Here is a 12,523-nt window from a genome sequence, read left to right on the forward strand (position 1 = left end):
CTTAGTTATTTAGTGGGTGGCTTTAATGAACTGAAATTTATTTTCTCACTGTTTAGGAGACTGGGTTTTTGGGTTAGGAGCCTAGTAGTCTGCATCCAGGGTGCTGACTCTGAGATGCTTTCTCTATGTTTTCTTTAAAGGAAGGTCCTCCTCTCTTTTGAGCTTGTGCTTCTTGGCAATCTTTATGTGGCTTGGCACCTATTTTCCCTTATCTCTGCTTGCTGGGTTGCTTGCTTAATGTCTTTTACATCTCAAAGAGATTGACTGAAAACACACCCTGCACTAATACTGTCTCATTAACATAACAAAGTTTAAAAATGGCACTGACTATAAAAATGGTGTGGGAGCAGCGTCCCCAACCTCCTTGTCTAACTTCACAAAGGGGAGTACAGAGAATCAAGATCATCAGCATCAGCCCAAGGCTGACTCCTAGAAGGCAGAGGCCAAATCTACGTCCACCCTCCAACCTTTTTACCGATTCTGATGCTTGTCTCCCCATGGCACTCTCTACTTTCCACTGGCTTCAACAATTCCTTGCAATGGCCACATAGAACTCACAGACACTATTCATGATTATGGGGCTTATTAGGGAAGTAACAGGGTACAATTCAGGTTCAGGGACAACTCGGGATACAGTTCTTGAACAGGACAGCTTTTCGACTGTTCCTGCAGGCAGAAATCTCCCTTGGTCTCTGGGCGCCTAGGCCTGGCCACTGCCCTATTTGGTCAAGTGTTAGCTCCACTGATAAGCGCCCAGAAGCATGCCACTCTGCCATGAAGCCTCCGGCCCGAATGCATTCAGCTCTGTCACTCCGTGGGTCGGCACACCCACTGTAACCACCTTGCTCTGCAGGCCTGGGAATCCCACAATGCTGTCTTAATCAGTCCCCTGGTTCTGCTGCCTCTGTTTCTGCTGCTGCTTCTCGCTGTCTAGTACTGTTTCTGGTGTTACAACTCTCTCTCTCTGACTTCTGGGTCTAGGAGGTTCTCAGTGCAGGGGTCCAAAGATCATGCTTCACTCCTGGATCTTCTTTCTTGGTGGTGGTGAGGTCCTCTCTACTCTGGGATTGGTTGTCTTTTAAGCATTGTGGGATGGCAAAACTGCTCAATCGCTTGTTAGGGTTCCATGTACCTTATTTGCATTCTTTGCAGATCTGTCCAATACTCTTGGTGGGCCATAAGCACTGTATTTGTATAGTACCACCCAATCATTTGGTGGGAGTTAAAAGACCATGGCAAGAAAGGCCATATAAATGTGATCCATTGCACTGCACAAAGAAAACCCATTTCCAAATTGGGTTATAACCACAGGTATAGGGGTTAGGATTTACATCTTGGGGAGACACAATTCAATCCATAACGTTCTACCTATTGACCACCCCCAAAATTTATATCCTTCCTGTATGCAAAACACACTCACCCATTCCCATCATTCCAGAAGTCTTAAATTAATTCGAAGCCCAAAATCTCATCTTCTGAATCATCTAAATCAAATGTGGGTGAGACTTTAGGTGCATTCCATCCTGAGGAAAAATTCATCTCCGTGAACCTATGAAATCTAAATCACAAGTTATCTGCTTCCAAAGTACAATGGTAGAATAGGCACAAGGTAGAAATTTCCATTACCAACGGAAGAAATTGGAGGGAAAGAAGGCATAACAAATGCCAAGCAAGTCCAAAACCCAGAACGCATTACATTAACTCTCAAGGCTTCAAAATATTCCTCTGTTTTCTGAGATCATCTGGGCAATGGCCTTGCCCTCCAGACTCTGGGAGTTGGTCACGCTTTCTGGATTCTGAGCAGAGACAGCTTGGCCCTGGGTTTCTGCCCTGCCTTCTGGGCCCACTGGGATGAGAACCCTGCTCCCTCAGCTTTGGGTGGTCCCTATCTTCTAGTTCATCTGAAGGGTGACCTCATCTCCTCAGCCCCTGCAGGCCCTGTTCTTCTGCCCCTTGGGCATGGCAGCCCTACTCCCTCAGCTTTGAGCTGTGGCCCCATCCTCTCGGTCAAACCGAATGGCAGCTCCACACTCTGGAATCGAGATGGAGAAGACTTGACTCTTTGAAACCTAGGAAGCTGTGGCCTCACCTTTGAAACCTAGGAGGCCATGGCTCCACCCTGTGAGATCAAGACAGCCCTGCCTCCCATGCTCCTTCCAACAGTTCTCCTGATCTCCAGACCTCTTCACTGATGGTCCTTTTCTTTTCTTGGAAGACGATAGATGTAGCTCCTTTGGCCTGTTTCCTGCCTGTATAATTTGAAGAGGCAGACAGCTTTCTTTCTTTTTGTCCTATCTCTGTCTTCTTTGGTCTAAGTTGATGGGTTTTCTGCTGTGATAGTTGGTTAGATTCATCAGTCACAGGCTTAATGCTTTTAACAAAAGATTGTGTAGCCATGTCCTTGGTGGAGATTCTATGTACAACAGAATTTTCCAAATTTTTTAGTTTTTAGTTCTGTTTTCATTTTGCACAGTTCATTTTTAAGTCCAGCTGTTTCCTCTTGCATTTTACTAAAAGTGGCAAGGAGAAACCACATGGTCCCTTTAAGACCTTGCTTAGGAATCTCCTCAACCAAATATCCAAGTTCATTACTTATAAGTTCTACCTTCCACCAAACATTTGAACATAATTCAGACAAGTTCTTTGCCACTATATAAGAAGCATCACCCCTTTCCCATTGTCCACACACATGTTCATCATTTTCTTTTAAAGCCTCACCAGAAGCACATTTAATTTTCACATTTCTAGCAACATCCTATTGATGGCACCATGTGTATTCTCTAAGACAATAAGAGACTTTCTCTATGGCTTTCCTCACTTCCTTCTGAGCCCTCACCAGAATTACCTTTGACGTTCAAAATTCTACCAACAGTCTCTTCAAGGCAATCTAGGCTTTTACTATCAGGTACCTTAAAACTCTTCCAGCCTCTACCCATTACCCAGTTTGAAAACCACTTCTGCATTTTAGGTGTTTGTTAAAACAGCACCTCATTCTTCGGATACCAGATTCTGTCTTAGTTATCTAGTGCTGCTACAATAGAAATTACCACAAATGGGTGGCTTTAAAAAACAGAAATTTATTTTTTCACTGTTTAGGGGGCTGTAAGTCTGAATTTAGGGCTCTGGCTCCAGGGGAAGGCTTTCTCTCTCTGCTGTATCTGGAGGGAAGTCTTTGTGTCTTTTTAGCTTCATCCTGTTGCTTGGCACCTATCTTCCCTCATCTCTGCTTGCTCTTACCTCAGTAGAGATTGACTTAAAACACTCCTATACTAATTCTTTCTCATTAACATAACAAAGGAAGCCCATTCCCAAATGAGATTATAACCACAGGCATGGGGTTAGGATTACATTCAATCTGTAACAGAAGGAAATATCTAACAGAATAAAAAGCTACAGAAAAGATAGGAAGAAGTAAAAGAGTGATCAAAATACTATGGTTAAAATACTGTGGCATGAATCAGATGTCCCTGTTTATAGGTCGTTCATTTGGGAACAACAGCTTCAGCAATGTGTGCAGGGCAGCCTGGCGCTCTGTGTAGCACTCCCTTCCTTTTCTTGCTCCTAACGTCACTGTGCTAGAACCCTTTTTTAGCAAAGCCTCACTGAAAATCGGTTGCTCTGGAAATCTTCATTTTGGAACAATTTCATATGTTCTTAGAAAAAGGAGTATGATCTCATTTGTGGTAAAATTTATACATTTAAAAGTCTAAAAAGGCATATATACGTACCAAATTATTTAACAGTGGTTATTTCTGGGTGCTAGTTTTTTTTTTGTTGTTTTTATTTCTGGGTGCTAGGATTAGACTGATTTTCTCTCTCTTCCTCTGTCTCGTTTTTGTAATCAAGTTTTTAAAAATTGATAAAATTATGTTCTGAAAGTTCAATTTGGATCTTGTTCTCTGTGAAATTGTAGATCTTTCTGACTACTTTCTGACTGCTTTATTTAAAATCATTTAAATTACTAATTAGTTTTTTTATAAAACAATATAAGTTTAAGAGAAAGTATTTTTTCGTTAAGATGTGAAACATAATTCCTGCCTAGTGGCACACGGTGTTAAAAAATCATCTGTGTATTTTCTAATGTGGCAGAAATTTGGCAGACTACAAGAAATACTTGTCTTCATTACCATATTTTTAAGTTCAACGTAAAATACTCTAGATTTACATTTTGACAGATGTTGGGAAATTTGTATTTGTAAAAAAAAATGTGTGAAGTCTTGAGAATCATTTTTAAAGGTACTCTGGGAAGACGGATTTAACAAGTACATTTTTTTAGGTTTCAACTAAAATTTCCAACATACCTTATGATATTTTTTATGTTGTTCTGTTTATCCTTGTCATGGCCCTATGTGAAACACTAAGCACAATATGAGTGATGTTACCTTTCACTGAGAACCCAACAAATTAAAGGGCCCAGGTGTGTGTATCATCACGTAACTCCATACAGAAAATTTTTAGCATTTATTGGAGTTAATGCCCATTTTCATCTTAATCTTTTATCTTGATCCTAATATTGGTAAATACATAAATATTAGGGAGTATGGTAGCCATACTCTAAGGTGACTTCAGTGATCTCACCTCCTGAATTCATATCCTGGGTAATCCCCAGACCTGGAGTGTGGATTGGACCTAGTGACTTGTTCTAACCAATAGAATAAGGCAAAGTTGATGGGATATCATTTCTGTGATGAGGTTACAAAAGATGTGACTTCTGTTTGGCTAGCAAACTCTATTGCCCTTTTGGCTTGCACACCTTAATAAAACAAACTGTCGTGTAGGAGAGGCCCACGTGGCAAGGAACTGAGGGTGGCCTCTTTCTAACAACCAGGAAGGACTGAGGCCTTGTAGCCCAAGAACCACAAGAAGCTGAGTGCTGCCAACAACCATGTGTAAGCTTGGAAGCAGATCCTTCCCTAGTCCAGCCTTCAGATTACCCTGCAGCCCTGGCCGAGATCTTGATTGGAGCCTGTGAGAGATCCTGAGGTAGAAGACCTAGTCCTGATCCACAAAAACTGTGAGATAATAAATACATGCCATTTTCAGCCACTTGTTTTGGGGTAATTTCTTATGTGGCAACAAACAGTTAATACAGGGAGTGACAGAATATTCTCCTGAGAAGTTTTATTCAGAAGATTGGGATATGATTCTCATTTTTATAGGACATTCTGAATGGAAACTCAAAAGAGAGGGATAAAAGTAACCACAAGAGGCAGTAGCTTGATTGGAACAAAAAGATGCCTAATCGACAAGTATCCATTTACAGAAGCTGTAAATTATAGACTCAATACAGAAGAAGTCCTTCTTATTATGGAGGAAGCAGTTTCCATTCAAGATAGTACTCCTGATTTCTGTAATCTGGAGATGACTATTTAATTGCGAACTTCTGTAGAAGATATTAGAAGACTTCTAATACTACAATATGGGCACCGATGATGTTTTAAAACGTAACGAGTAACTGATTTATGCCATTTATTATATAAACAAATATAATTATAACATAAGATGTACCTTAAAAAAAAATCCAAGGTATTTCTTCTTTTGAGTTCCAAACTTATGTATCCAACTGCCTGATAGACATTCATTCCATCTGAATATGAATAAGTCATAGAGGCATTGAAAGCTCGACCTGTCAAAAACTGAACTCATTTCTGTCCTGCACAAGCCTGATCTGCTTTCTCTAGTTCCTGTCCTGCCCACAGTCCACCTTGCTACTCAGAGACCTGAGAGCCACCTTCAGTGCTCTCTCACATACTAGTATCCCCTACACCCCAACATTCAGTGACCAGATGAATGCACTTCAGAAATGACTTTGAAATCCACTGCCTCTTTCTATTTTCTCCGTCCTTACCTAAGGATAGATATCAAAGGACTTTGTCAAATTCTACCATATTTGATATGCAAAAATGCTTTTCTAAAATGGTTCACTTCTACCCTCTATGAGAAGGTCAAATTATAATAAATTATTATAGCATGTATGAGATGTGGCTGTAAATTAAGGAGTCTCAGCTGAAAATCTATTTCATTGTTTAAAAGTCACATTTATATCATGTTGCTAATGTGTCTTATAATAAAAAGATGTTTTCTGGAAAGGATTTTTGTAAACACTGCTATTGATGTTCTAATTTAAGTAATGATTTGTCTTTATTTCTGAAATATTTGTTGTCAGTGGAGTTTAGCACTTTAGTTTAAATCTTCAGGAAGCATTTGCAAGAATTACATAAAATTTCTGTGAAAACTAAGACTAGATATTATGTAACTCAAATCGTGAGGATGGAGAAGTCTAGAAGCTTATAATTTTAGAAAAAGTTTAGGGTAGGTTTTAGGAACAGCTTATTGCTTATGTTTTAAAATTAAAATCTTTGTCTTTCGAATCAGGGAGGGGAACCTCTGTCTTGCAACAGACATCCAAGTCTTTGCTTAAGTTTATCAGGCCAATAATAAGTTCAGCAAGAGTTTAATTACTTGGTGATGGATTGAGGCTAAGAGCAAAACTCGGCAATGTAATATACTCTACCCTTGTGTCTTTCAAAATATTTTGTTAAAATCAGAGAACACATCATGTGTCTGTACACCTGTATTTAATTGCTTTATATTTTGAGTCCTGTCTGTTTTTTTAGTCAGCTTGTTTGAAAAGAGTTCCAATCCTTCAGGCTTGTTTTTCAAAATGGCTGGTGCTTTTTAGGCTAGTATGCAGCCTTTTGGATATTTCTGCAATAGTGACTTGTAATTTTTTTAAAAAAAGCTTTTTTTACCCTTGCTTTAAATCTACTAAGAAGTTTTGGGCAAGGGTATTCATTTTGTAATGATCTTACAGTGCAACAAAGATCAGTCGCCCATAAAAATGTTCTAAAAACATATGATACTGTTGATGCTTCTTAAAAGAAAAGTAAAAATGTCCAGTGTAAAAACCGCTTAATGGGTAAAGGGTTTTACTTTGGAGGGATGGAAATGTTTTGGAACTAGATAGAGGTGGTGGCTGCACAATATCATGAATTTACTAAATGCCACTGAATTGTACATTTTAAAATGGCTAATATTATGTCATGCAAATTTCACCTCAATAAATTTTTTTAAAGTAAAAAAAATTAAATTCATTTATTTTTCCATTGTACAAAGGTTTACTGAGTACCTACCATGCGCTAGGTTTTACTGGGACCATGTACCACCATTCAAGGTGCTGGGGATTCAGATGTGGGTGAGACCAAGTCCCTGCTCCCTGCAACTTACATTCTAGTAAGGAGAGGAACACATTAAACAGGTAAATAAATAAACGGCTAGGATAATTTCAGATCGTGGTAAGTTCCGGGAAGGAAATAAGCAGGGTGAGAAGACAGCGTGTAACTGGGGTGTAGAAGTGGGGAGGAAGGCGGGGAGGGAGAGGTGGTTGCATTTAGATGAGGGAGATGTGAAAGGGGTCTCTGAGAAGGAGCTGAGGAGTGTTCCTGTGAAGAGCCTGTGAGGAACAGTGCACCAGGCCCAGGAAGTCATGAGTTGGAAGGTCTGGAGGTAAGATAGAGCTAGGTGAGCATAAGAACCCAGAAGACATTGTGGCTGGAGGATAGTGAGCTAGGGGGAGAACAGAATGAAAAGAAAGCAGAAACCTGATCATAAAGGGCCTTTAGCCCAGTGGGAAATTTGGATTTTGATATTTAGTAGTATTTAACTCATAAGGCAGAATAGAAATTTTCCTTTTGTTAATTGTTGTTGTGAAGTGCCATCGAGTTGGTTTTCACTCATAGCGACCCCATGCAGGACAGAAGGAAACACTGCCTGGTCCTGCGCCATCCTCACAATCCTTGCTGTGTTTGAGCCCATTGTTGCAGCCACAGTGTCAATCCATCTTGTTGAGGGTCTTCCTCTTTTTTACTGACCCTATGCTTTACCAAGCAGGATGTCCTTCTCCGGGAAATGGTCTTGCCTGATAACATGTCTGTAGCGGATTGAATAGTGTCTCCCAAAAATGTGTATCAACTTTGTTAGACCATGATTCCCAGTATTGTGTGATTGTCCACCATTTTGTGATCTGATGTGATTTTCCTAAGTATTGAAGTCCTACCACTATTATGCTAATAAGGCAGGATTGCAGGCAGTTATATTAATGAGGCAGGACTTAATCTACAAAGTTAGGTTGTATATTGAGTCAATCTCTTTTGAGATATAAAAGAGAGAAGGGAACAGAGAGACAGGGGGAACTCATGCCACCAAGAAATGAAGAACCAGGAAGGGAGTGTGTCCTTTGCACAGAAGTCCCTGCACTGAGAAGTTCCTAGACCAGGGGAAGATTGATGACAAGGACCTTCCCCCAGAGCTAACACAGAGAGAAAGCCTTCCCCTGGAGTTGGCATCCTGAATTTGGACTTCTAGCCTCCTAAACTGTGAGAGAATAAACTTCTCTTTGTTAAAGCCATCCACTTGTGTTAGTTCTGTTATAGCAGCTCTAGATAACTAAGACAATGTCCAAAGTATTTGAGAAGTCTCACCATCCTCGCTTTTAAGGGGCATTCTGGCTGTACTTCTTCCAAGACAGATTTGTTTGTTCTTCTGGCAGTCCACGGTATATTCAGTATTCTTCGCCAACACCATAATTCAAAGGCATTAATTCTTCTTCAGTCTTCCTTATTCATTGTCCAGTTTAACAGGACAAACCGAATTTATTATATTTAGAGTTTGAAGGAGAGAGCAGTTGACACTTTCTTGTAAATTGAAATTCAAAACCTTGATTGAAATATTATGTTCTAGTAGTGTGACGATGGCATTGGTTTTTTTTTTTTAGTAGTGTGATATTAATGTAATAGGTAATATTATGAAGGATGTTCTCAGAAATCTGGTCGCAGGAGACTGAGAATTAGAAAACATAATTTCAAGTGTGCTCCAAATATCATGTTCAATATAGCTTTTGTTTCAGTTTTGCTCCTTAGTGAAATAGGCAAGGCACTTCCTAATAAATTATTTGTAGGTCTTGGTATAATGACAAGTCCACAATGTTGATGTCTGCCTGAATGAATTGTCATTTAAATAGTTCAAGTTCCTTGGTTTTAAGGGATGTCATGTTTACCTTGAATATTAAGACTGGTTAGAAATTTTAAAAATAATCTCTCCTAAAAGTGGTGTTCATGTATAATTCTAACATCACGGTATCTCTGAAGTTACAGAACATTTCAGATGGTTGCAATTATTCAACATGGTATGTCACCATATATAAGATCAGAAATTAATTTCTAATTTAGTCTAATTTGTGTTACTTTATTTAAGCCCAGAATCTTATGATAATAGCCTCAAGTATACTGGAAAGATATGTATGAAATGATAGATGGATTACATAGAACTTGAAGTAAAAAATTAAACACATGCATATTTTAAAGGACTTAATCATTTAATAGCATCAATAATATAAATAGTAAATGAAACTGTGTATGAGTGAGGATGGAGTATGAAGTTGTAAGTTCTAGTTACAAAAATCAATCCTTTAAATCAAGCATTTATTTGGAGATAGGCTTGTACCAACTAATTTTTCAAGAAATAAATAGTTTAAAGTAATGACTACTAATAGTAAAGCATATTCATCGTTGACGATAGATATTTATAATTCTCTGAAATCTAACATAATCAAGGTCAAAACAGAGCTCTGTTCTAGACAATATACTTCCTTAGGCATATGGCTTTTAAGTTATGAAAAGTACAACTGTAGTTCATCAAAATGTGCCCCAAGGCATAATACCATTTTACTCAGTCATTAGAAAGTTTAGCATAATTGCTTAGTATAATCCAAAGAAAATATGAGTGCTGACATTGGGGACTCTCCGATTTGTTAGGCAATTGTTCCACAAATTTTGGCACCAGAATAATCCACATGTTGAAAAAGCAATTAATCACTGGTGTTAGTTATCAAGCTATGGCTTTAGTGGTTTCCTCCTAAATTTGACCTGAAATGACGGAGTTCCTTATTTTTTTTCTGTAATATTCTGATTTCTGAGATCCAAAGTTTAAATAATGTCAGTCTGGTCACAGTTGACCTCGGTTCCTTGTTATTAGTTTTCTAAAATAAGTAGATCATAACTTTGTATTTACAAAGATGAATGATATTGCTTCCACTAACTATCTGGGTATCTGTAGAAACTTATGAACTGGTTACCTCAGAAGAAGATACTTGAAGTCCTTAAATTAGCATTTTGGTCCCAACTAGGTAAATTTATTTGCTTTTGCAACTTACTTTGAAAATAGGCCAAGAGAACATACAATTAGATTTTCAATTTTCTAACTAATATTTTGCAAACACATTGACATAGACACATCAATTATTATTATTCAGTGAATGGCACAGTCATTGTAATTTGAACATAATTATCATTTACTTGAATTATTTTAGATCATAAGGATGAGCAAAAACATGAGCTGTGGCGTTGTACAGCGTATTTTCCTATCTTCGAGAAAAACACATTGCTCCTCTATGTATGTGTCTTTGGAGTTTATCGTTAAAACAATCCAGGGATATAGAAAGAACTGTTGTAAACGTAAGTCTGGTTTCAGTTCAGTTTATTCAGCTATGTGTGGATATAGTGCAGGCTTAGTAATATAAATGAACTCTTCTCTGCACACATGACTTACGCATCTGTACCTCATCACTCACAGGACGGTTTTTGGAAACTCTGAACCTCTGCAATATGTAGCCCTCCAACTCCCAAGCAGTTTTCCTGATTCATTGTAAAGTTATTTATGCTCCTGCTCTTCTGTGTTTATTTTCAAGTGGCTGCACTATTGGACAGTTTATTATTATATTGTGCCATGCAGTGGATTTTTCAAAATCCAAAATACCAGGTAGTCATACTAATTTGTGAAAACAATCTTCAGACTTGTTCCCTCAAATGGAGCACTTGATGTTTGATCTCAGAGCTTATTTTCCCAATTTAGAAATTACAGGACACAAATGGCTTCACTTTGTTGGATCATGTTCTTGGCAGTACTGTTGATTCAAAACAGCAACTTGTGTGTGTGTGATTGTTAATTAATAAACAGAACATGGAGAATGAGATACTCATATAACTGGACAATGTAACCTGGAAATGGGACTAAATGCATAAATTCTCCACCATATACATAGACGTATTTTCCCATGTTAGTGAATTGGTTGCAACTAGGACCTCAGGATATTAAAACAACCTGGAAAATTTGCAACACCTCTGAGTCTGGGACCTCACTGTACCCCTTAGCTTGCCCCAATCTCCACTTCAGATTCATTTCTACCCCTCACACTGACTTCTCTCTCCATCCCTGCTCCAGTCTGGGCTCCTGTTCCTGCGCTGGCTCCAGTTTTATTACTTGGACATTGGAAATACGTTTTTGATGACGATTGACATTTCCTGTATATTATCACTAAAGAGCTTGAGAAATTATTTCTGGAAAAACTTAAAACTGAACAAAAAACAGACTTCATTTAGGAAAATGGCCTTTCCAGCTCCTGAATAGCTTGAAGCTGTAAGATAATACTTTGCAAGAAAAGGCAATCCCCAGTTTACGACTTAATTTCTGAATGGTGGCTGCAAATTGAACCGTGGTTTCCTAAAAGCTCAGTGTTATAAACTGGAACACTTATACCAAAAGCGATCATGAAAATTTAAAGATATACTTTAAAAGGATTTGTAACGGATCTTACTTTTTAATAAAAGTAATTACATTTGAAATAAAAAGCAGATAACCCCTTTCTGGGGGCTGTTTTTGCATGGGCTGGATGGTTGAATAGAGGGGATGTTGTTGGTTATCTCTGTGGTATCCATTTCACTCCCTGTCCCCCCATAATTGCATGTAGTCATGCATTTGGGGTGTTATTTACCCCACTGCCAGCTCCAGGAGTGGGCCTTCATTGCTCTAAGTCAGTCACTATACATAATTCCAGGGTGATGGCCTCATGACCCGCATTGGACAGGGTGAAGTCAAAATCTTATTTTGACAATCGTGAGGTTGCTGCCCTCTATCTGGACGGTATGGCGTGCACCCAGCTTGAGGGAATCCAGCTTTGTTTCTGTTCACATGTGGAGGAGGGGAGAGCTGAGAATTGTAACGGGAAGCTTCACTGTGCCTAACCTAAACTCACTGCTATTCTGGCCCCTTGAGTTAGGTGAACCAACAAATTCTCTCTCTTAGTGACTTTGTTGGTTTGTTATTTCCAACTGAGGCACCCTAACTGAAATATTGAGATGTCTCAAAATGAGTGCAGTAAGTTAGGACTGAAAATCTCTTTTCCTGGCAAACCTGTCGTATACATAGGCATTTTCCATCACACTGAGAGGTCTTAATTGACCAGGTCACTAACGTCAAATGAAGTGAGGATAACTGTATGCAAGTCTCTGAATGAGAACTGCTAGGACAGTATGTTTTCATGGTCACTTCACTTACTCCTTACTCCTTCAGGTCAAAACCTTTACCAGTGATGTCTGTCAGAGAAACCTCACCAGTTTCTTGCTGTTCCTAACCGACTGATTCAGCATGGTTTTGGGGTCTGTGAAGGCTGTGGTCATAAATACAGATT

This window comes from Loxodonta africana, chromosome 14 (assembly GCF_030014295.1).
Source record: "Loxodonta africana isolate mLoxAfr1 chromosome 14, mLoxAfr1.hap2, whole genome shotgun sequence".
Lineage (NCBI taxonomy): Eukaryota > Metazoa > Chordata > Mammalia > Proboscidea > Elephantidae > Loxodonta > Loxodonta africana.